Source organism: Natrix helvetica (genome assembly GCF_964273705.1).
Source record: "Natrix helvetica genome assembly, chromosome: 6".
Taxonomy (NCBI): Eukaryota; Metazoa; Chordata; class Lepidosauria; order Squamata; family Natricidae; genus Natrix; species Natrix helvetica.
This window is the reverse complement of record NC_138553.1, coordinates 33,211,062-33,236,062: the sequence shown is the minus strand read 5'-3', so window position 1 is coordinate 33,236,062 and position 25,001 is coordinate 33,211,062. Positions and strand designations below refer to the sequence as shown.

The 25,001-nt window shown below is 43.3% G+C and overlaps 1 long non-coding RNA gene across 2 annotated transcripts in view; it reads right to left on the bottom strand.

The window, feature by feature from the left end:
* The window catches only part of LOC309394738, a 69,526-nt gene that overhangs the window by 27,820 nt on the left and 16,705 nt on the right, over positions 1 to 25,001 (bottom strand). The window contains exon 3 of one of the 2 annotated variants that reach the window (XR_014175780.1): positions 1,076 to 1,160. The exons of the other annotated variant lie outside the window; for it this stretch is intronic. This is a non-coding gene — a long non-coding RNA (uncharacterized lncRNA). Of the gene's footprint in view, positions 1 to 1,075; positions 1,161 to 25,001 lie in introns of those variants that run through there. 2 annotated transcript variants of the gene reach the window in all.

The window sequence follows — 25,001 nt, the reverse complement described above, 5'->3', positions numbered from 1 at the left end:
ATATATGTGGGTATATGACATTTACCGTATTTTTCGGAATATAAGATGCACCGGAATATAAGATGCATCAAGGTTTTGAAGAGGCAAATAATAATAAAAAAGGTTTTTGCGCTTTGCAAACCTGCCAAAAATGGCCCGTTTTTCATGAAAATGGGCCCATTTTCCCCCCCAAAAAGGCATGAATAGCCTTTAGGGGGCTTGCAGAGTACTCCTGATGGGTGCCCCCCCAAAAAAACAAGGAGGAAACTGACCATTTTTAATGAAAACGAACCCATTTTTTGTCAAACAAATTGCATGCATAGCCTTTAAGAGGCTTATAGAGTACACCTGGGAGCTGGGGGGGGGGATTGAGCAAAAAACAGCCCATTTTTCACTCATTTCTGCCCTCTCCAGCCCCCAGGAGCTCTCTGAAAGCCTTCTATAGGCTCTGCACAGCCATTTTGGTGAAAGGGCGGGGCTTCAGGAGGCAAAAAATGCTGTATTCAGTGTATAAGATGCACCCAGATTTTCAGCCTCTTTTTTGAGGGAAAAAGGTGCGTCTTATACTCCAAAAATACACTATTTATTTATTTTGTCATGTTTATGTAGTGTATATTAGAGGTGGAGACCCTTTCAGAGCTGTATGCAACGAAATTTCATTTTAATGTATACCGATTAGTGTAAATTCAAAGTGACAATAAAGTTATTCTAAGTCTATATATGTCTCTGAATGGCATACAAACATAGTACAATGCCATACAATGGCATAAAACATAGTACAACAAAAAAATCAAAAAATAGTCACAAGAATAATTTTAAAATTTTCAAACAATTTTAAAAAACTAATAAGCAATAAAAACGTAATCTGTGGGAGAGTACAATCAATAAAACAGGCATTTAGTGAACTCCATACCACCACAACTAAATCCCTAGGGTAGATATCAAATTCATGTTTTCATATCCCTCCAAAAGGTCAGCAAGGTTGCCAATTTGAGCTCAGGGAGTATGATGTTCCCAAAGATGGATGCCATGTCAGAAAAGACTCTTTACCTAAATCCGGTCAGATGCATTTTTTCATGGATGGGAACCACATATCCTTCTTCCTGCCAGACTAGATGGGATGGGTAGATGTGATTGGAAAGAGGCGGGTCTTCAAATAATCTATCCTCGTTTATATTTCCCTTTGAAAATATAACAATGGTACAAAAGTTCATATAAGAAGACATCCTAAATTAAATTTATATAATTTTTAAAACAGACTTTTAGCTTTTTAGATTAGAGGAATGCTATAGATATATCTTCATTCTGAATCAATTTCATGAATTTCCTCAAGCACCCATAATGTCTCAAAATGATCCAGAGAGCCTCCCAGTTTACACTGTCAAATGCCTTATCTAAGTTAATAAAAACAGAATAAAGATGTTTGTTCTACTCAATTTACTTCTCCTGAATTTGCCTATTGTATTGATAGTCCTTGACTTATGACTTAAGGACTACCAATCATTAAGTGAAGACTGCAGCCATTAAGCAAATCAATTTTCCGCAATGCGTGTTTTTTGCTGGGAACCAGAATTAAGCAGCAGAAATGGACAAAAATGTTGTAAATTGTGTTCATGTGATTATGGGATGCTACAAAAAAACCATAAAAGTTAGCCAGTTGCCAAGCACTCAAAATGTAATCATGTGACCATCATAATTTCAAAAACAGATTGTAGGTAGCTTTTGAGGGGTTGTGATATCTTTGAAAGGTAATTGAATGATTGATTGTATGTATTGATTGGCTGGGCCACGAGGGCGGTTTACCCCTCATGGAAATGTGCCCACCAGGTTTCCGCGCATTCCATCAGCCTCGGGCCCTGGGTAAGGGTGGTGGGGTGGCGGTAGTTATACGGGAAGGTCTAGAGCCGAGGGAGTTCACTGTTCCTCAGATATCCGGGTGTGAGTCCCTTGGTGTGAAATGGGGCCTAGGGAGGCAGTTGGGTTTGCTGATTGTATACTTGGCTCCTCGCTATACATCAGCGGCCCTGCCCGAGCTCCTCGAGCTGATCTCGGAGATGGCGGTTGAGATCCCCAGGCTTGTGGTTATGGGGGATTTCAACCTGCCGTCGACGGGAGCAGCGTCTGAGGTGGCTCGGGAGTTCATGGCTTCCATGACAGCCATGGGCCTGACCCAGTTAATTCAGGGCCCCACACACGAAGGTGGCCACACATTGGACCTTGTTTTTGTATCTGAGCAGTGGACGAGTGATCTGGGTATAGGGGACTCTGTTGTTACACCCCTGTCATGGTCAGATCACTCATGTCTCCGGCTGGACTTCCCTGGCGCTACCCCCCACCGCGAGGAGGCGGGACCAGATGGTCCAAGCTGGTACCGCCCCAAGCACCTGATGGAGCCGGATAGGTTCCAGACGGAACTTGGGCCACTACCTGTAGCCCTGACCCGCGCTTGGTCAGAGGACCTAGCGGCCGCCTGGAATAGGGCGGTGGCTGGGGCCTTGGACCGGGTTGCGCCTTTGCGACCTCTCCTGCGGCAGCGACCCACCCGGGCTCCTTGGTATACCGAGGAGCTGAGGGTGATGAAGCGCCACAGGAGACGTCTAGAGAGCAGGTGGAGGTCCTCACGCTCCGAATCTGATCGAACACAGGTAAGAGCCTACTTACGGACCTACCTTGTGGCATTAAGGGCGGCCAAACGTAGATATTGCGCTGCTCTTATTGCGTCCACGGATAACCGCCCTGCCGCCCTGTTTAGGGTAACCCGCTCCCTCTTGTCACAGAGGACGCGGGGGGCACCCTTGCAGGGCAGAGCAGAGGAGTTTGGGGAATATCTGCAGGATAAAGTCGCTCAGATCCGGAGCGGATGGGCCCCCCTCAGTGGACCGGACGGGCCGCCAACAGCGAGTCTTGTGAGACCATCCTGGGAGGAGTTTGATTCTGTTGCCCCTGAGGATTTGGATAGGTTGCGTGGACGGCTGCGACCCACCACATGTTTAATGGACCCGTGTCCCTCCTGGTTGGTACTGGCATCTTGGGAGGTGACCCGAGGCTGGCTTCTGGGCCTGGTGAATGCCTCATTGGGTGAGGGATCCTTACCAACCGCCTTGAAGGAGGTGGTGGTGAGGCCCTTACTTAAGAGGCCTTCACTCGACCCAATGGAGCTAGCTAACTATCGTCCAGTCTCCAACCTTCCGTTTCTAGCGAAGGTTGTTGAGAATGTGGTGGCGCAGCAGTTTCCACGACACCTTGACGAATCCGAGTATCTAGACTCACGCCAGTCCGGCTTCCGACCCGGGCACAGCACAGAGACAGCCTTGGTCGCGTTGGTTGAGGATCTCTGGAGGGCCAGAGATAGAAGTTGTTCCTCTATCCTGGTCCTATTAGACCTCTCGGCGGCTTTTGATACCATCAACCATGGTATCCTATTGCGCCGGTTGGAGGGGATAGGAGTCGGAGGTACCGTTTTGCGGTGGTTCGGCTCCTACCTCTCCGACCGGAGGCAATGTGTGTTGACAGGGGGACAGAGGTCGACCCCGAGGCTACTCACTTGTGGAGTGCCACAGGGGTCGGTCCTCTCGCCTCTCCTGTTCAACACATATGTGAAGCCGCTGGGTGAGATCATCCGTGGTTTTGGGGTTGAGTATCACCTCTACGCTGATGATACTCAGCTGTATATTTCAACCCCAAACCACACCAACGAGGCTGTCGAAGTGATGTCCCGGTGCTTGGAAGCCGTCGGGGTCTGGATGGGGGACAACAGACTCAAGCTCAACCCCTCCAAGACTGAGTGGCTGTGGTTACCGGCACCTCGGTTCAGCCAGCTGATTCCATCGCTGGCCATAGGGGGCGAACAATTGCCCCCTGTGGAATGGGCGCACAATTTGGGCGTCCTCCTTGATGCCCGGCTGTCAATGGATGACCATGTGGCAGCCGTGGCGAGGGGGGCGTTCCACCAGGTTCGCCTGGTGCGCCAATTGCGCCCCCTACTGGACCGGGATGCCCTACGCACGGTCACTCATGCGCTGGTGACGTCCCGCCTGGATTACTGCAACGCTCTCTACATGGGGCTGCCATTGGGACGCGCCCGGAGACTGCAGTTGGTTCAGAACGCAGCCGCGTGGGCTGTGATGGGGAGTACAAGGTACTCCCACGTAACACCTCTCCTGCGCGAGCTGCACTGGCTACCTATGGTTTTTCGGGTGCGTTTCAAGGTGCTGATTACCATCTTTAAAGCGCTCCATGGCACGGGACCTAGTTACTTGCGGGATCGCATCCTCCCACATACATCCCTGCGGCCAATTCGCTCACACAGGGAGGGCCTTCTCCTGGTGCCGTCCACTAGGCAATGCCAACGGGCGACACCAAGGAGTAGGGCCTTCTCTGTGATGGGCCCAACCCTCTGGAATGACCTCCCCCCCGACATTAGAACCACTTCTGACCTCCGCTCCTTCCGGCAAAAATTGAAGACTCACCTGTTCCGATTAGCAGGCCTGGCATAATTACAACTGTCCCTCCTGGCAAATGTATTACTATCTGGTTATCTTAGGGGTTTTTTAATTTTTTGTGTCTGTTTTAGAGATTTAAAACTTATATTTATATAGCTTTGTACAGTTCTTTTAATTGCATTTTAACCTCCTCCAAACTGTACATATTTAACTTTTTATTGTATTTTGTGATATTCTCTATGGACTGTACACCGCCCCGAGTCCCTTTTGGGAGAGGGGGCGGTCTAGAAGCACCAAATATAAATAAATAAATAAATAAATAAATAAATAAATAAATAAATAAATAAATAAATAAATAAATAAATAAATAAATAAATAAATAAATAAATAAATAAACAAAACAACAAACAAACAACAACAAATAAATAAATAAATAAATAAATAAATAAATAAATAAATAAATAAATAAATAAATAAATAAATAAATAATAAATGTATAGGACTATGTGTACTTGTTCTGGCTGAAAGCCACATTGTGTCTCTGGCAGATTACTTTCCAAGACAATGATAAGTTTGTTCAAGGGAATGCAGGTACAAATTTTGTCTGCAATAGACAACAGTGAGACAACTCTGCAGTCTAACACATATTCCCTCTAAGAAATAATAAATACTTGACTAACCTGAGAGCAACACTGACAAACAATTGTCCATCAGGAACAGAGTGAAACAAAGGGCCAAGCTTAGTGAATGAGTGGCAACCTGGAGAAAGAAACATATATTCCACACCTTTATAACTCAAATAATGTCAAGATCTTTAGACAGAAAAAAGCAGCCTAAACCAGGGGTCCCAGATTTGGAATCCATGGGCCTCATGTAACCATCTAGATAATTTTGTGTGACCTGCACTCTGCCTCCCTATGCTATCTTGCTTCAGGTCAAAGTATATCAGCTCACCACAGGGGTGGCTGATGGAACCACTTTGAAGTTCCTCCCTCTGTTCTCCTTTCCTAACATTCTTTTGCAGACCATCTAACAGTAATGAAGATGAAATTGCACTGAACAACATCAGCCTTGCCTTGATTGCTCTGCTGTCTGGCTAGGGTGGCAAAGGGAACTGCCACACAGGAATGTAAATTTGACAGGCAGCAATCAATTGAGAATGATTGCACATTCTGTCAGTAGCACAGCCCAACTCAGTAGCAAATGGTAAGGAAAAACAAGGCAGGAGACGTGAGGCCAGCATCATGTAAGGCCTTATTTGCATTCCATAACAAGTAATTGGTAGGAAAGGAGGGCAGAAGCAGAAAGCAACAGTGGCATTTGTCAGAAAACCCCAGTGCAAAGAAGGGGAAAATGCCACCATTATCCAAACATTAGGAACAATGTACTTTTGGTGCAGCCTCTGTTCACCACATTTTATCATTTGGGATTGAGATAGGAGGGGTGGATTTCAGGAAATACAGTTGTGCCCTGAAACAAGTCTAAGCAAAGACTAATGCTAATTGTTAACTTACTATTCCAAGGAAGAGAAACTTGCACCAACTGGTCTTATAAGATTGTGAAATATTCTGTTAGACAGAGACATTGATTAGGGATGTGACAGATTTCAAAACTTATCAAGCCCACTGACAATTATCCCTTGTAACTAAAGGAAGGGAGAATCAATTAATTGGGCCAACTGAGCCAATCAACAACACAAAATAAGGAATAACATTAGCTGTATAAGAGTATAAGGATGGCCCTGAAGGCAGTTTGGGGCAATTGTTAGTCAAACATGAATTTAGCCTGCAAACACTAAGAGAAAGAAACTGCCCTGTCTTTACTTTCTTGGATATCAATGTGAGGAAAGAATTACCTTTGTTTTCTAAACACAAATGCTCTGAGTATGGGAAACCAATCCAGTGAGAAAAAATGGACTTGTCTTGACATAAATAAATGTTGACCGTTTCATTTAACGTTTTTAATTAGGAAATGTCCTTAATGGGAATACTATACAGATAGTACACAAAATTTACTTAACAACAGTCACTAAAAGAACTTTTATAAGGCAAGAACAGGGAACAAACTCTACATTCACTAGTATTGATGATGTAACCTAGACTGGTAATGGAATGTCTGCAACCAAACAACCAAACACAGAGATCACCAAGGATTCATGGTTACTATGTATAATTTTAAGTTGCTTAAAAGATCTAATCACATCTATTTATTACATCTATGGTATATGTAAGAATGTAAATTATTAGTGTATAAAAATTAAATTAACAGGAAACTTAACAGGATGTGTGGGTGGGTGTATACACACTGCATATTCATGTATGTGTGTGTGCGCGTGTGTGTGTGTGTGTGTGTGTGTGTGTTATATATACTGTATGTATACTCTATATTATATACTGTATATTGAGAAAGTTTAAATTGCTGGCAGACAATTTGGCTCAAATGGTTTATTTTTATTTCAGATCCAAATCATACCAAAGTATTTAAGAACAAATATGTTGTTTTTTTAAAGAATAATAAAGAATACCTGGGAGTTGGATGACATACATATGTTTAACAGATTATTTTCAAATAATATCTACTAGGTTTCTGCACTCTATTTATTTGCTTATAGTTAGTATATGAAATTTACGACTTTCCTGCTTTCTTTTTTATGAGTTGTATTTCTCTATTTTTTCTAAGTTCTCTGTTTATTTTCTACCGGTAGTAGAAAGAGCTGTCATTATATTCTGTGTGATGTTTGTTTTGTTCAAAGGTTACCATTCGCCCTGGAGTTTGGTGTCTTTTCCATCCATCTCCCCTGCCCTTTTTTAAAACGTTGCTTCTATGCATAAGACCTCTGCTTCAGATTTTGTTCTGCTTTTTCCTTATAGTTATCATCACAAATAAGCTAGTCTTTAATTACCGCTAACATAGCAGTTGCACTACAGATAGTCCTCAAGCTATGACCATAATTGAACCTGCCTATTATGGTTATATGTTATGAAAGTTGTAAAAGGGGTTGATCATGGGACAAACCCAATTTTACTAGGTTTTGCAGCAATTGTTAAGCAAACACAGTCATGTGTGAATGCCACAGCTGTTAATAGAAATAGCACATAGAGTTATATGCTGCTTCATAGTGCTTTACAGCCCTCTCTAAGTGGTTTACAGAGTTAGCATATTGCCCCCAACAATATGGGTCCTCATTTTACTGACTTCAGAAGAATGGAAGCTGAGTCAACCTTGAGCTGCCAACAGATCGAACTGTTGGCAGTTGGCAGAATTAGCCTGCAATACTGCATACTGACCATTTTTAACATTAAGCTGATGCATTGTTTATATTTTTAATAAACTCTCCTGTAACTGAGCTTTCACAACCAAACAGTTCCTCTCAACAGGAAAACTAGATATATCATAACAGAATGACCACAGAAAAAACTGAGAGAATATTTCCCACGATAAAAAGCAAATAGAAAAAAGAAAATACCTATCAGAAGTTAAAGGAAATAAGACCAGAGCTTTTAAAAATTAGTAGAATACAAAATTCTTGTAGTGAACATCTGATGTAAATGTAAATACATTCTGATCATTTTCACTACCCAGCATATCATTGTCAACTTTTGGCAAAAGTAATTTTAAGTGGTACCTCATTACTCAACTGCTTCAAAACTCATCAAATTTGGTACTCAACACATTTTGACACCAAAATGTTGTCCCAACACTTGTTGTCGGTTTGATACTTGACATGTTGCAATAGGAAGGAGGGAGAAGGCTGTGGAGAACAGACAGGAAGTTGGCCATGCTGGGAAGGTCACTACAAAAGTAAGCAGGTGACAGCCGCAGAGGGCAGACTAAAAGTCAGCAATTCTTGGAAGGTCACTGACATAGAAAAAAGAGGGATGGCGGGGGAGAGCAGACAGGAAGTCCTTGCCAGCCAAAACAAAGGTTCATGTAGTAAGTCACATGATTTGTTTAGTACTTATCATTTTTAGTACTCATCATGCCTCCAAGAACCAATTAACGAATTCTGAGGTATCATTGTAAAATAATAAAAAGACATTAAAATTCACATTAAAATCTAACAAGGGGTTAGAATAAATCAGCATTCAATCAGTTGATTAAAAATGACATTCAAAATAAAAAAGATACTTCAAAAGATGCAGTTTAAGCTGAGGCATACTTAAAATAAATGAAATATCTGAAAGAAAAGATGGTGATCCAATCATCTGGTCGCTCCTACTGAAAATTGCAACTGTTGAAATTCTTCTTTTCAGCAGATACACCGCCATTAGAGAGTCATCTTGGATCATTCCTAGTTGCTCCCCTTCAAATCTGGGAAGTACATCACCAAAGAGCCAGCTTTGGCAGCAAAATCAGCTATTTGTTGACAGGAGGAAAAACATTGCCCTGCCACTCTATGTACCATTTTTGAGGACTCATGCAAAGCATTTGAATCTTTTTTTTAAAAGAATTTTATTGGTTTTTAAACATTTATGGGAAAAGGTAAAGGGGTGCATAGAAAATTTTGGCAGCTCCCATGCTAGTGGTAGCAATCCCTCCAATCTCACAATTTTTACAATATTAAAAACAAGATATAAAAGATAAGCAAAAAACAGAATCTTATTCTACATTGTATCAACCATGTGTTCAATCATTTTTCCTTTGTCACTTTCTAGTATATCAACAATTACAAATATTTCAAATACTTTTATTTTTGTGACCAGAGCCTTTTCGATATTGCTCCTTCCTCCCTGTCCCCAGGTGGAGCCACAGCCCCCCCCTTCATATCTTGTACCTTGCTACCCTTTTCACTACCTTCCCTGTGTTCGTCCTCTAGGAGGGAGAAATGTTTTTTAATGAAGGCTTCAGCCTCCTGCACTGTATTAATTCTAATCCTATTTCCCTCCCAAAAGATCAACATTCCCTCTGGCAATAACCATCTAAACCAAACTCCTTTATTGTATAATTTCTTTGATAAGGAGGAATACTTCTTCCTTCTTTCTCTTATCTTTTTCGGAATCTGCTTAAGAATGGTGATTTCTTGATCTTTATATTTCAGTGGTCCCTCCCTTTGGGCCCCAAGCACCTCATCCCTTGTGGTCCTCCTGAGAAATTTAACATGTACCTCCCTTGGAACATTAGGACTTCTAGCATATGCTGAATTAATCCTATAAGCCAGGTCCATATCCCACCACAACTGTTCTTTGTCTCTCTTAATATATTCTGCTAAGATTGTACTCATAATATCCTTACGATCTTCATTTTCTGTCTCTGGTAGGTTCTGGAATCTGAGAAAAAAGGATATATTTTCAAATTCTATTTTTGCCATAAAGTTTTCCAGGTCTACATTTCCCTTCTGGATTGCCTTGACCTCCTCCCCCAGTCCAGCTGCTCCCTCCTCCAACACCACAATTCTCTGTTTATTTTCTGAAATATGTTTAACATTTCTGAGTTCATCTTTAAGATCTGTCACCTCTTTTTTCAACTCATTTTGACACCTCATAATTTCTTGAAACATTTGGGAAACAGATAGCTCTTTTGGGCTCTCTCCAGACCCTTCTTGTTGTAACAATGAAGTAATTTTCATTTGCTGCATGCTTGGACTGGAGGTGGCAGACACGGGAGCTGAAAATGTCTTGCCCATTGGTGGTTTCTTAGGCCCCATTTGTCTAAGTTCAGTGATGTGTATAAGTCTTTTACAAAGAAAATGGCATCCTAGGATTGTGCAGCTGTGCCGGTCCAGGGAGGCAGGCAAATCCAAAAGCGAAGAGTTAATTCTCCTTTTCAGTTCCAAGGCACCGAGGCATACCAGAAAGGGGAAGATCAGATCATCAAAGTCCAGGAAAACCACGTAGCAGGGAAGGTCCCAGTCTCCCTCAGAGAGGGTAATAAAACAATTCCAGAGGTGTTTTTTTTGAAGGTAGTTTCAAAAGGCAGACTTCATTTGTAAGTGCGAAAACAAAGACGGACGGGAGCCATCTTGGCTCCCCCTTTCACAGGGAGAAGAACGGAGATCTCCATAAAGTTTTTTAAAGAAAAACAGCTCAGCAATCAGCTCTTGCAATTGTGATAGCGATCTTTCTCACATAGTTAGTTCAAGTGACAAGTCAGCCTTTGTTCTCTCTCCATTCCAATATAGAGAGAGATAGTTCAAATGCCACTTAGTCTGAGGGGGGGGGGGGTAAAGAGAAGAAACACCCCCCTCTAATCTTCAGTTTCAAATAAGTTGAACACGAACTTACAGTAGTCTGCTGCTTATCCTTTAATGACGATTAAGGAGATCAGGGTGGCTCCCCCCCCACCAGCATTCAGCCGCTCTTCCTTGGATAAACTCCTTCCTCCTGCAGCCCATTCGGCGAAAGGGCAGATAGCCCAAAGCTGTCCCAAACCCCGCCTCCACTTCCTGGCTCCTAGGCGAGGCTGAAACCACCCCGACCGGATGCTGCCGATTCCGGGGGGCTTCAGCGAGCCGCCCTTCAGCAGGGGACCCCTCCAAGGCCCCCTGTGCTCCTTATGGAGCCAACCGAGGAGACAAGCGGCGGACAGCACGTCCGTCGCCAACAGAACCGGAAGTGATCTCCAAAGCATTTGAATCTTGATGACATAACCATGGAGAAGCTGCAATGGTGCAAGGACCGGTTTCAAAGTTACTTTTTCAGTGCTATTGTAACTTTGAACATTCGCTAAACAGCAATCCTTTATGGTCAGTATAGTATTTACAACAGGAATAGGATTGTTTAGGTTTCTCTCCCACTCCTCTCAAAAGAGAAAAACTAATAAAGCAATGTGTATGTGTGTGTGTGTCTGTTTTCATAGATTTTCACGGGTGTAGGTATGCTGGTCTTGTTGTATTCGGGTCTTTTCCTGTGTAAGATTGAGATTGTCTTGGCAACATCCTCTGCTCCAGCAATCCACCCAGAAGCAACTTACAGAAAGAAGAACAAAAAGCACTCACCAACTTGAGGAAAGACAACAACATAATCATTCTCCCAGCAGACAAAGGCAATGCCACAGTGGTGATGAACACGTCTGACTACCAAGTCAAACTATCCAAACTACTCCAAGACCCCATTTACAAGCCTCTAAACACAGATCCCATCGCCTACCTGGAAAAAAACCACCAAATCCAAAATTAAAGCCTCTCCCATGAGTGAAGAGATGCAGCAAAGAATCATCCCCAGAGACAAAACATCCAGATGCCCCAAGTTCTAGGGCCTCCCCAAGATACACAAAGAAGGAACACCACTCAGACCCATAATCAGCTCCATAGAATCTTGCCAAATTCCTCGCCAAACAACTTCAACCCTACACAGAATCCATCACCTCACACGTACAAAACTCACTCCACTTCATAGAAACAATAAAGAAACAAAACCTACAACTCAGCGACCTACTCGTGAGCTTCAATGTCATATCCCTCTTCACCCAAGTGCCTATAAAAGAAGCCTTGACAGCTATCCAGAACAAACACAACCCTCCTAAACACATCCTGAACCTGACCAACCACTGTCTAACCAACACATACTTCATCCATAATGGACAAAGATACATACAAATAGGATAGGACCCATGGGATCACCCCTCTCACCCGTCATCGCAAACTTATACATGGAACATTTTGAAACTAATGCCTTAGATAAATCTGAACACAAACCCAAATTCTGGCTTAGATATGTTGATGACACTTTCGTGATTTGGCCACATGGGAAAGAAAAACTGGACAACTTCCTCACACATCTCAACAGCCTACATCCCAAAATACAATTCACTATGGAAATAGAAGCAAACAACCAACTTCCCTTCCTGGATGTCCTAATCTACAATGGCTCCCTAGGACACACCATCTACCAGAAAAAACCACACACCAACCGCTACTTAAATGCACAATCCCATCACCACCCTGCACAGATCAACTCTGTAGCCAAGACCCTCATCTCCAGAACCAAACGCCTAGCTGACAAAGACCATCTGAAAACTGAATTACATACTCTCACAAATGTATTAATCTCCAATGGATTCCAAAGAAAAACAATTACCAACCTAATCCAAAGGGAGACTCCTCCCAAGAACCAAGACACAGAACAGGACAATGGCATCGCCCTCCTCCCTTACATCAAAGGCACCACAGATAAAATCAGCAAAATTCCCCCCAAGCACAATATCAAGACAGCCTTTAGCACTGGTCAAAAAATAGCCAACATCTTAAGAAACCCCAAAGACAAATCCAGCAAGAAAACCAAGGAGTCTACGAAATACCATGCGAAATCTGCCCTGCCACATACATTGGACAAACTAATAGAAGAATAAATGAATGCATCGCAGAACACAAGAATGCAGTCAGAAAACAAGAAAAAACTTCCCCCCTTTTCCAGCACCTTAAAGCAACAGGACATGAAATTGATTTTGAAGGAACCAAATTAATCTCCCAAACAGAACACTTCAACAAGAGAATAATTATGGAAGCCATCGAAATAGAGAAACACCCCCCACAACATGAATAAACGTGATGATACCTCCCACCTACCAGACATCTGGAAACCAGCCATAGTCAACAAACGAACCCCACCCACCACCCAGGTCATTACAACACAAAAGAACAACGGACACACAGCCAGCACCTCAGCCACACAGGATGATACAAAACAGCCGACCAATCTACAAACATCAACTCCATCTACCAATCAGGATGCAACTACATAGCCAATCAACCCACTTACAGCAACAAAGCCAGTTTTTCTCATATACATCTCTTTCTTTCTTTCTTTCTTTCTTTCTTTCTTTCTTTCTTTCTTTCTTTCTTTCTTTCTTTCTTTCTTTCTTTCTTTCTGGATAATGCTTTATTAGTTTTTCTCTTTTGAGAGGAGTGTGTGTGTGTGTGTGTGTGTGTGTGTGTGTGTGTAGATATAGATATAGATATGCATACTTGCCTTTCCCTCAAACCATTTGCAACATTATATGAAAGGGCTCAGCTGAACAAAAGGAGGAAACTGACAGATTTGAGAGATTTGAATCCCCCCCCCCCTCCCAGGAACAGTTACAAGAATTTACCAAAACTCACAACAGTCAACATTAATCCTGGGTGTCCTTTAAAGTGGAATCACCAGAGACCTGTGTCTGGTTATATGCATTAAATAAATAAATCCCAATGGTTGCTATTGGTGGCATTAGCTATAAAGATGACACTTTTCCACTTTTAGCAAACGGAATGCTAAATCAACTGAAACCTGGGAGATGAGAAGAGGGGTACAATAAGAGCTCCCATCTGTTGAAAATAAAACTTTTCAAGCTCTGCAAAGTTTTATCATTGTAAAGAGAAAGATGGTTGCTAATTTCCATTTCAGATATATCACAGCTGAGTTGGAACAAAATTAGCTCAGTTTCCTCACACAGACAGTGATGTGAGAATACAGTGCTACAGTGCTGATTCTAGAACACAAAGAGTGGATATTTAAATGATAACTAGTTATGAAACAGAATTAATTATGAGCTGGTAATTAATTTTTGAAGGAGTCACTATTGTACACTATTGTCCAACGTAGAAATTATTAGCGCTATTTACTGGAATTTCTTTCTCCTGGCAGTTCTACTGTCTTTTAATTTTCTTTTTCTAGTCAGAGTAGAAGATAAAAGCTTTAAATTCTGATTTTAAAATTGCCCCCATACTTGAAACGCCCCTTTGCATACTTTACAGGACTTAGTCTATTGAATAATATCACACATTAGGATTATGTAAAAGTTCATCAAGAAATATTAGGCATCTCAATTGGCCATCCATGTTCACATATTAACAAGTGAGGGAACATCACACAGGTGGTTGATGAATTAAGAGACAATGCTGTGTCCCCTCACGCATCCTGTTCCCTCCGTCGTCATCTTTTAATTATAATTTTATCACGATTGGATCTTCTCTTTTTATTGTTTTAGAGATATCTATATGCTACAATTTTAATGTTTTATGCTATAAGCCACTCAGAATAGTTTTGAGGCGGCAAATCAATGAATCAATAAATAAATAAAATTGAAAGTGAAGCTTTATGTCCATCTTACTCCAATTATGTACAACAACAACAAGGGTTTCTAATAGGCCTTTATACATCTCAGCTGTCTTTGACTTCATGTGGTGGCTGTCGTGCAAAACAAATTAATTGTATAAAGATGGAACTTTGAACAAATCTCTTTCTATTTCTACCAAGTAGTCAATCCAGACCTTAACTTTAATCAATCTTTGATTGATCTTTTTTTTCCTTATCTGGAACATACTGAAACAGGAGGTGAATCATTATTTAAGGTATTTGGACTAAATAAAAGTTCCAAATTTAAAATCCACATTGAATGTTATCATAAGAGACCAATATTGAGACAGTAATACAGCTTTTCCATTTATCAAAACTTCAGTTCCCTTCAGATTGGCAGGGAAGCCATTGTAAGATGCTTAATGTTTTCAAGCGGTGGAAAAAAGATGAACAAAGCAGGCTCCAAGTTATAGAAGCTTAGTTGCTTTCTTGGCTAAATAAATTCTTGTGGAATTTTGTCCTCATGAATCTTTGACCTACAAGGCAAGCTGAGCCTGGTTATTTATTAAAAGTTAGTTGTCTTTATGGACATTATCTTTAGCTCTTCTTAGGCTGCAAGATTTCAGAGTGCAGCAGCATTGAAAATGCAGATTTTCAATGGCAGACAATCATTTTAGCAGCATGGAGAAATGTATGGCTGACGAAACAAGATGATTGAATATGTTCTAGTCCCAAGGCCACTGCTTCCTTTAAGATGTTCATGGACTAATCGGGTAATTGAAATGAATTATTTTTAAAGAACCACTAATGTATATTAAACGGCAACTTTGATTAAAAATCCATTCATTCATAACAAGTATATGTTACTTTGCCTAACATGACTGCCATCATATCTGATTCTATTGCAGAACTCTATTTTTCAACAGCTATTTTTAGATGGAAAAAACCTGGCATGGCAGGAAAATTTATACTGATGTCTAGGCTTCTTCCTGTTACTCTACGACAGGGGTATCAAACTCGCGGGTGGCAGGCCAGATGCGTAACGTGCTGGCCTGGACCCCACCCAGTTTAGCGAAGGGGGTAAAAGTCAGAATATGTCACATGACACAGCTGTGACAATGCAAGTTTGGCACCCCTGCCCTAAAAGGAAGAGAAAAATAACTAAGCTGCTGCTAGAGAGTAGGCACACCAATGTTCTGCACCTCCTGCTATAGGCCTCTGATTTACTGGCAGCAGAATTAGAAGGAGAACAAGCAGTTCTTCAAAGGAAAATCTGAGGGATTGGCTTCATATAATACTCCCCTCTTTGAGTTTTGTTCTTTGGGAACATTCAGCTAAATCTCCTATATTAAAATGAACTATGGCTGAAATATCGGTATTTGATTAAAGCAGAGGTCACCAACCGGTGGTCCGTGAGAAAATTTTGGTGGTACGTGGCGTAGCTGGGTGGAGGAGCTGCTCTGGGATTACTTTCTTTCTCTCTCTCTGAAATATAGGACCAGCCAGGCAGCTCGTGGTGGGCTGGAAATCTCCGCCATCAAGGGAGGTATGTGAAACTTGCAACTTTGCAGAAGATGCAACATACAAGGAGTAGCACAGCCCTCGCCTACTGTAACAAGGTAATGTTGCTGTTGTGGCTTGGGGGTGGAGTGAGGTTTGTGGCTCAGGCAAGCCGAAGCAACTGGTGTCAGCAATCTGCAGCTCTTTTGTCCCTCTGGCTGCTGTAGCTTCCTGTCACCTGAACCCACCACTGGCTGGTCTGGCCTTCGCCCTTCCCTCCCACTCTCTCCTTGCCTGGCCTGAGAAGGGAAGGGTGGGGGATGGAGATTCACTCTATATTGCAGAGCAGGAGCGAAGCTTTATCTCTTGCTGGATCTCACGGGCGTTTTTTCCAACCCTTGTTGGTGCTGTGCGACTGGGAGATATATGACTTCCTCTCCGCCCCAAGACACTGGCTGGCCCATGAGATGAGAGAAAGAGAGAGAGAGAAATGAGAGAGAGAGATGAGAGAGAGAGAGAGAGAGAGAGAGAGAGAGAAAGAGAGAGAGAGAGAAAGAAAGGGAGAGAGAGAGGGAGAGGGAGAGATGAGAGATCCGGGTGTTTTGTTTTCTGTGGGAAACGGATCCAAATGGCTGTTTGAGTGTTTAAGGTTGCAGAAACAGGCGGGCAAACTAAGTGCCTGAAAGACCCCCATCCCGTCACTGAGAGTCCAGGCACTTCAGCGAGCGGCGCACTGAATTCATATCAGTGGTCCATGGAATTTAAAATTATGAATTTAGTGGTCCCGAAGGTCCGAAAGGTCGGTGATCCCTGGATTAAAGTATTTTATTTGGCATTCTGATCAGTTTTTATTATTTTCACAATGCAATTTTTCCAAAATTATATACTCTGACTTTGAGTAAATAACTAAAAAAAAAAAAAAGGCGGAGTATTTTGTGAAGTTTCAATTTTTGAAACTTTTTCACCAAAACAGTATGAAAATTATGTATAGTAGAAAATAAAAATAAAAGCCATGTATCTTGTGACAACCCTGCTTTATATTTTTTGCAGTATTGCACGTATATGTGTATATATATATATTATACATTCAAGGAAAAGAATCTATGGAAGAATTATATGGATTCGAAACCATGATTCTGAGAATTAAAAATAATAAATGTTTACTAAGTTTGCAAATATTATGGTTTTTAAGATATACCTTGAAGATAGAATAGGAATCATAGGTGGAATACACTTATTTATTACACAACTTAGTGGAATACCCTTATTTAGAAAGAGAAATAGCTCATTTCACTGAGTGCAAAGAAACTGCCACAAGTCACTTTTAATCTGTATATAAAAGTATTCCTTGCACAAGCAATAATATTCAAATGGTATTGCTCCAAAATGTGAAAATACTCTGTATGTACTATATTGCTTCCCTTCCTCGTCAGTGCATATTTAAGTGATGACTCATTTAACAACTCTGCCACAGATAACAAAAGGGGAAGGACTAAGCAGAAACCATATAATATTCTGAAAAGAAAGTAAGTCTTGGGGGAAAAAATTCAATACCTTTTTCTATAACTTACCGTAATTAAAAAATAAAAAGGAAGTATGTATACTTTATGTAGCTTTCAAGTAACCATCTTACTTTTCTGAGGAATTATATACAGACCAGAAAGCATTTTTGAAAGTTTTTTTCTACCTTGTGACCTAATTATTTTTAAAAATTGCTGCTTGTTATCCTTAACTGCATTTCTGTTGAAAAGTTATTAAAGTTATGAGTAAAAACAGGACATGAGCTACTCTTATCATCTACGTATTTCTGCAATATGGATAAGGCATAGTACATAGTATATTGGTGTGGCATTTTCTCCATCAAATCTTCCCAAACAAAATTTGTGCAATCAGTTTCTTTCAACAATAATTTTAGTAGAAGTCCTTCGTTACCCAGAGGTGGGTTCCTACAGGTTCGGACTGGTTCGGTAGAACCGGTAGTAAAAATCGGGGCTGGCTCTTTGATTGGTAGTACCGGCAGGATGGCCACGCCCTCAAACTGGTCCCCTGGTCCGCTACTCGCTCGCCCACCCGCGTCTGTCGGATGTCAAACTGACCGGAGCTGGGAAGCTGCTGACTGGCAAAGAAGCCTCTGAGCCACCTCTTTGAGTGCCGGAGGATGGGAGGTGTCTTTTCCACCCAGCCGCTGGCCGCAGGGTGCCAAAAAGTCCTCCAGCTGGTGAGAAGAAAGTTACGCATGCACGAAGATGGTGGCAGCGACTGGAGGTCTTTTTGGCAGCAGCTGGGTGGAAAAGAAGCCTCTCAGCTTCCAAGTTCAGCAGCAGGCTCGGTCCCTTCACAGGGTCACTTTTCTCCGCACCCAAGAAAGATCAAAAGGCATGGAGTAGCAGCCTTTAAGGAACAAATCCGGCATAGCCACCTAGAGGAAAGAAAATGAACCACTGAGGGAAGGAGCCCTCTGAAGCTGCCGGTGTTGCAGCCCCCACATCTTGGAGCTCCAACCGGAAGAGGCCCTCAGCTGTTGTGAAGAAGCGGCAACTCTGCGTGCACCATACCCCTTTCATTCTCTTTGAGTGCCACTTTACAAACAAGGTGCAAGAGAATGAAATGGGCATTGTCCAACCAGAGCTGCCGCTTCTTCACAACAGCCGAGGATGGAAGAGTTCACTCAGGAGCGATGCCGACGAGGAAGGTGCCCGGGTTGGAGGGAGGCGTAGCGCGAGCTCTCTGGGATGGGTAAACGAGTGTGGAGAGGCAATGGGGAGAGAGAAGAGAGAATGCTGGGCAGGAGCCACAGGAGGAGGAGGACGGCAGCTCTTTGCCCCTGCTCGGAGAAGGATGCTCCCGGCACAAGAAGATTGAGAGAGGGAGGCTCAAGGTGGCTCTCCACCCTAACCCAGAGGTGGCCAGGGGTTGCTCTCATCCTTGGGCAACAGCTCCGCCTCCTCCCCTCCTCAAGCCCGGCAAGGAAGCCCACTCCTCCCGCCAGATTCACCCAAGGAAGGAGAGAGAGAGAGCCCGACTCGGCCAAGCTGCCTCTCCCCAAGCCAGAAGTAGCAAGCATCAGGCCACCACCCCTTCTGGTTAGCCTTAAACTCCACCCCACCCCACCTGAGAAAAGGAGCTTTATTTTCTCGTTTGTGCCAGGGAGTGTCACGGTCTCTGCCCTTAACTGCTTCTTCTGGCTCTAGGAGAGGCAGCTCAGCTGAGGCCCCCCCTCTCTTTCTCCTTCCTTGGGTGGATCTGATGGGAGAGCAGGAGGAGTGGGCTTCCTTGCCGGGCTTGAGGATGCGGAGAGGTGGAACTGTTGCCCAAGAGTGAGAACAACCCCCGGCCACCTCTGGGTGTGGACTGACACTGCAGGAGGCCAGGAAAGAAGGTCCCCTTCACCCTTGGCAACTGCAATGGGCACGGGGGTAGCCTTGCAAGCTGGGTGCCTAAAAAGCACCTGGAGAGGCCCATGTGCGCAGGGCACTCTGCTGGAGGAGGCGGTGGTTGCAAAGCCTTTGAGGTCCCAGAGCTCACGTCAAAGAGCAAGGGAGTCTGTTTTTCTTTTGCAGCTGCGACAGCTGGGCCAGGCCAAATAAACAGCCCAAAAGAACACAAGAGGAGCACCGCACCTGTCTGCCGGCCTCCTCCAGCAGCTCCTCTAGGGGAAGGGAAAGAGGAGGGAGAAGCACAGGAGAGGCAGAAGATGACCAAGAAAGAGAGAGAGAGAGTGAGAAAGGCTGGGAGGAGGGAGGGAGGGCCGAAGAATGAGTGTGGGGCTCGTTTTGAATATTAACACGGGTGCTCTGAGCAGAGATAGGCAGCCCAGAGGAGCTGAAGCAACCACCCCTTTTCCCTCTGGGCAAATGTGGTGTTCACTTGCTATAACTTTCAACTACTGTAACCCAGCAGCTGCATGGAAGGCCGGTATCAGGAAATCCTGTCAGCAAAGGTGGGTGAACGCCTCTCACCTTTGCAACCCGAAAGCTGCCATTTCGCCTCAGCAGTGCGAATCAGCCCCCGTGAGCCATGGCCCACCTGCCTCCCCTCATGTCTCTTGCAGCCGCTGGCTGCTCAGGGAAGTTGGGAGGCTTCGGCTGGCTTCCTGGCCAAAAGAGCGCTTTTTTGGTCCCAGCAGGGCTTCTGGAAGAGAGCGGCCGAAACGGCTTCTGCCTCCTGCTGCTGCCAGCTGAAGGAAAAGCCCTGGGGAGATGGGTTCTGCGCGCTGCTCTGGTGGCATCGAGTCAACTTCTGTCTTGACCTCTCCCATTCCTCCCCAGCCCTGCCCGACTAGGTTTATGGCTGACTTGCCAGCAGAAATGTTTTGTTTGGGGGAGAGAAAAAGGGGGAGTGGAAGGGGTTGTGCACAGGAAGAGCTTGGATGTGATGTCAAAAGTTCCCGCCATGCCACTCTGCTGCCGGAGAAGCAGGGTCGACCTCTGCCGTCTGGGGAGGAATGGGAGAGCTCAAGAGCAGAAGTTGACTTGACGCCGCCGGAGCAGAGTGTAGAGCCCATCTCTCTGGGGCTTTTCCTTCAGCTGAAAGTTATAGCAAGTGAACACCTCGTTTGCCCAGAGGGAAGAGGGGCAGTCGCTTCAGCTCCTTTGGGCTCTCTGTCTCTGTTCGGAGCACCCGTGTTAATAAACCCCACATGCACCCTTCAGCACTGCCTCCCTTCTCCTAGCCTCCCTCTTCCTCCCTCTCTCTCTCCCCCTTTCCTGATCATCTCCTCCCTCTCCTGCGCTTCTCCCTCCTCTTTCCCTTCTCCCAAGAGTTTCCGGAAAAGGCCAGCAGATAGGTGCGGCGCTCATCTTGTGTTCTCTTGGACTATTTGTTTGGCCCGGCCCAGCTGTCACAGCTGTGGAAGGAAAACAGACCCCCTCACTATGAGCTTTGGGAGTCCCGGGACCGCCTGAATGGCCGTTTCATTGCTCCCTGAGCTCCGTCTCCCAGGCAGATGGAGCAAATGGAGCATCCTGGACAGAAGGTGCAAAAGCCCAGGACCAAGTCCATCGGCCACAGCTGTCACTTTAAGAGCAGGCTGCTCAGCTCACTCCCAGTGCCATCCGGGAGACAGCGAAGACCCCTGTCCTGGTGCCCCACCACCACTTGTCAAAAAATTTCATCACCGTTTCGGTGGGTGTGGCTTGGTGGTGGTGGTGGTCATGTGACTGAATGTGTGTGAGTGATGTCATGTTGGCCACACCCACTCAGTCACATGCCTCCCCATCTAGCCACACCCACCAAACCAGTAGTAAAAAAGTTTGAAACCCACCCCTGTCCATACCATATAGTGGCATAACAGAAAATATATATTTAAAATATTTTAACTCAATATAATCCTGAAGTCCCTATTTGAAAGTATGTCAATTAAAAATATAATGGTGGTGAAACCTGATTTGTTAATATAACACTGCATATTTGAAGAGATATAAGGCTTTGGTCGTGCTAACAAAAGCTTATTTTAAAAATATTAACTGCTGTGTGATTTTTTTGTAATTACAAATTGAGAGAAATAGGTTAAGCCTCTGTTCATTCCATCTCCCAATTTTGATAGTCTTTCTGAAGATGCATTTAGCATGTAGTATGGCCCAAGAAAATGGTTTCTTTGTGCTATACCATTAACGTCTAATACTAGAATCCAAAAGACCAGGATTTTATGCTCATCTCCATTATATATTTGCATGCTGGACAATGGAATTTTCATTATTATAAATAGGAGCAGATTCACCTTGAATATTTATAGAAGAATTGATTTTGTGAGAAGACTTTTGTAAGTGTGGACACTTGTGCTAGATTAAGGGCCCCAACCCCCAGTCTGCGGATTGCTACTGGTCTTCAGCTGTTTGGAACCAGGTCATATTAAATGGTGGGCGAGTGTGTGAGCCCACTAAACTCCATTTGTGCAAGTGATGGGCACACAGCTGAAACCATCCTCTCCCAGAGCTGCCACTATTGCCAATCCCCAGAGCCTGAAAAGTTGGGGACAGCTATGTTAGATGGATAAACTATCTGAAAGTCATGTTATCTCTGGAGTCTTTCAACAATTCAGAGATGTCAAACTCAAGGCCCAGGGACAGGATCCGGCCAGCAGGGTGCTTAGATCTGGCCTGCGGGGTCACCCTGCAAACATCAAAGGACTGGCACGCAGTGCGTCTGCCGGTGAAAATGGATTTTTTGCTGGCAGAAGTTTGCAGAAGGTCGTCGCAGCCAAAAATAGAGGTCGAGAGCCCGTTTTGGCTGGCATAGTGCTCAGGCCACCACAGGTGCCTCCAGACACAAGTGATGTCATGTTGGCCATGCCAACCCTGTCCCTCCGAAGTCAAACACAACCTTCATGCGACCCTCAATGAAATCGAGTTTGACAATAGATCCTTCTGTGTCAAAGAAATGGGTTCTATTCTGCTTTGGTTATGAAAAGGATTGCCAAGAAAAATGACACTTTCACACTTTCATTATATAATCCAGGTTGACCCCTTAAAGCAGAATTGTCCATGCACTCTAGCCAAACCTTTTATCTGTTCAGAGGTATAATCAATATAATTTAAATGAATATTAGCCAAACATATTATTCTGATAAACAAAATCTTATTCTAAACACATATTGCCAATGCGGGAGGCGATCAATATCAGAATGTGCTCAGCTATCTAGAATTGATTCTGAAGAAGTGCATCTGTTTTTTGTTTATGTGAACACTTTAGATCCACAGTTTACTGATTAGTTTAGTTGATGTGGTAAAAACGGATAGTGGATGTTATCATTTAGAGGGAATCCTTAATGGCAAACTGCGTCTTATGTTTTTTTGTTAAGCAAAGCAACAAAAAATTGGTAAATTGATAAAATTATTAAAAATGGTAAATTGAAATTTTTATTCTGGAAACTTGAATATCAATTTCAGTTCTATTCCCACTTCTCAAGATTTAAATGAATCTGAATCTAACTTTACCTCTATTAAAAACTGCTAAATCTATTTAAGACTATACCTCTCTAGAATGGTATTGAAACTGACATGGTATACTTTGAAATGTACAGTTTACAACCACTTGAAAATAAATCATCTGCTTCCAATGGTATCACAGCAACAGTCATTGAGGTTTTCTCTCTCTCTCTCTCTCTCTCTCTCTCTGGTCGACTGAATTGTTAAGAGCTGTGTGCAAAAGTAGGTTTTAGGGCTGTGTGCAAAAGCATTTGATGCAGCTACATGTACAGTGCAATATTTCCTTGCCCTAGCGTATTATCTTTCATTTCTGCTCTGAACAACTTGACCTTCAGAAGCCCAAGGAATTATCAGAGTTTTCTTAATATACATTAACTTGGTTTGTTAAAGTATAAGCTTAACAATAATGTCAACTATCCTGCTCTTAGTCATCAAATGCAGAGCTGATGAAGTAGCAGAAACAAGTAATTAATTTGGAAGAAGAAAAGATGCAAGACTCCATGTGGAAGATATACCAAAACTCCTTAAAACATTGCCCCCATCTAGTTCCAGGTGTGTTGAAATTGAAAGTTAATACAGAAACAGTTACATGCCAAATCTTCTTTTAAAAAAAACACAAAACTATTCAGAAATATTTCTGAAAGAATAGGTTGGGAGAAGCAAAATGTTCCATGTTTATTAACAATCATTAGGATGTATTATTGCATACCTCTGCCATTTCTTTTCTCAGTGTGATGTGAATTATCCTTCATTTTCAGCATTAATAATGGTACAATGTTCCATTGACACTGAGCAATTGAAGCCAGGATTTAAGCTGATTTCCAAAACTAACCATTATTAATATTAACCATTGTTAAAATGTAACACTAAGCCATGGTTAATGTTGGAAAAAGGGAAACCCAGGAGTGTATAAAATTATATATATCATTCTCATCTGGATATTCATACTGTGTGTCTAAACCATTACTGAAACATCAGGAAAAGTCCTACCTGAATGTTAGGAATAAATGCCCATGTTTCCCCAAAAATAAGACCAGCTCTTCCATGTATGGGAGGGCTACTTCTGCTTGCTCGTAGTGGGGTAGGAGGCTGTGCTGCACAGCAATGCCACCGTCGCAAGGTAGGGGGATTGGAGCTGTCTGACGCATCCCACACCAGCTTAGTTCAGGGTCCCTGCAGCCAGGCCCCGACACCTGCCTGACCTCGTGGCAGCAGTTCTGGCAGCCCTATTCAGCAGGACCCCACAGCCACTGGCCCACTTCTGCTTGCTCATGGCTGCAACAGGGTAGGAGACTGAGTGACACGCCAGTGCCGCAACCACAAAACAAGGTGGGGTGGTGGAGCTTCCCCATGCACCCACACTGGCTTACCTCAGGGCCTCTGCAGCCAGGCCATCCATGTCCCGACACCTGTCTCATCTCACAGCTGCGGCACCACAACCAACCAGATGAAATGGGTGCCGGCTGGCTGTGAAGATTCATAAGTAGGGCTTATGTTGGGGGTAGGGTTTATTTTTGGGGAAACGGGGTGGTTGATAGCAGAAAATGTTCACATTTTAAATTTTTGAAAGAGATTTGTTGAAGGTTTTGAAGGATATACTGAGAAGAAAGAGAAAATGATAAGAAACCAATTTCTGGAGCACTATTTAAAATGATTAAAGTTTGATATTTGTAAAAGTAAAATGAAGGAATATAAAGATGGTTTATTTGATCAGAGTATGTATGTGTATTTGTGTTATGTGTATGTATATGTATAGGAGAGGTGTTATTCAGCAGGTTCTGACCAGTTCTGGAGAACCAATAGCGGAAATTTTGAGAAGTTTGAAGAACCGGTAAATACCACCTTTGACTGCCCTCAACCCCAATCTATTCTCTGCCTCCCAAGTCCCAGCTGATCGGGAGGAAATGGGGATTTTGCAGTAACCTTCCCCTGGAGTGGAGAAGGAATGGAGATTTTACAGTATCCTTCCCCTGGAGTGGGGCGAGAATGGAGATTTTACAGTATCCTGTTCCTGCCACGCCCACCAAGCCACACCCAGAGAATTTTTTTTTGAATCCCACCACTTATGTGTGTATATGTGTGTGTGTCTGTGTGTGTGTGTGTGTGTGTTTGGTAGCTCTCAATAGATTTTTGTTGAATAGGAACAAATAACAAGCCTTTAA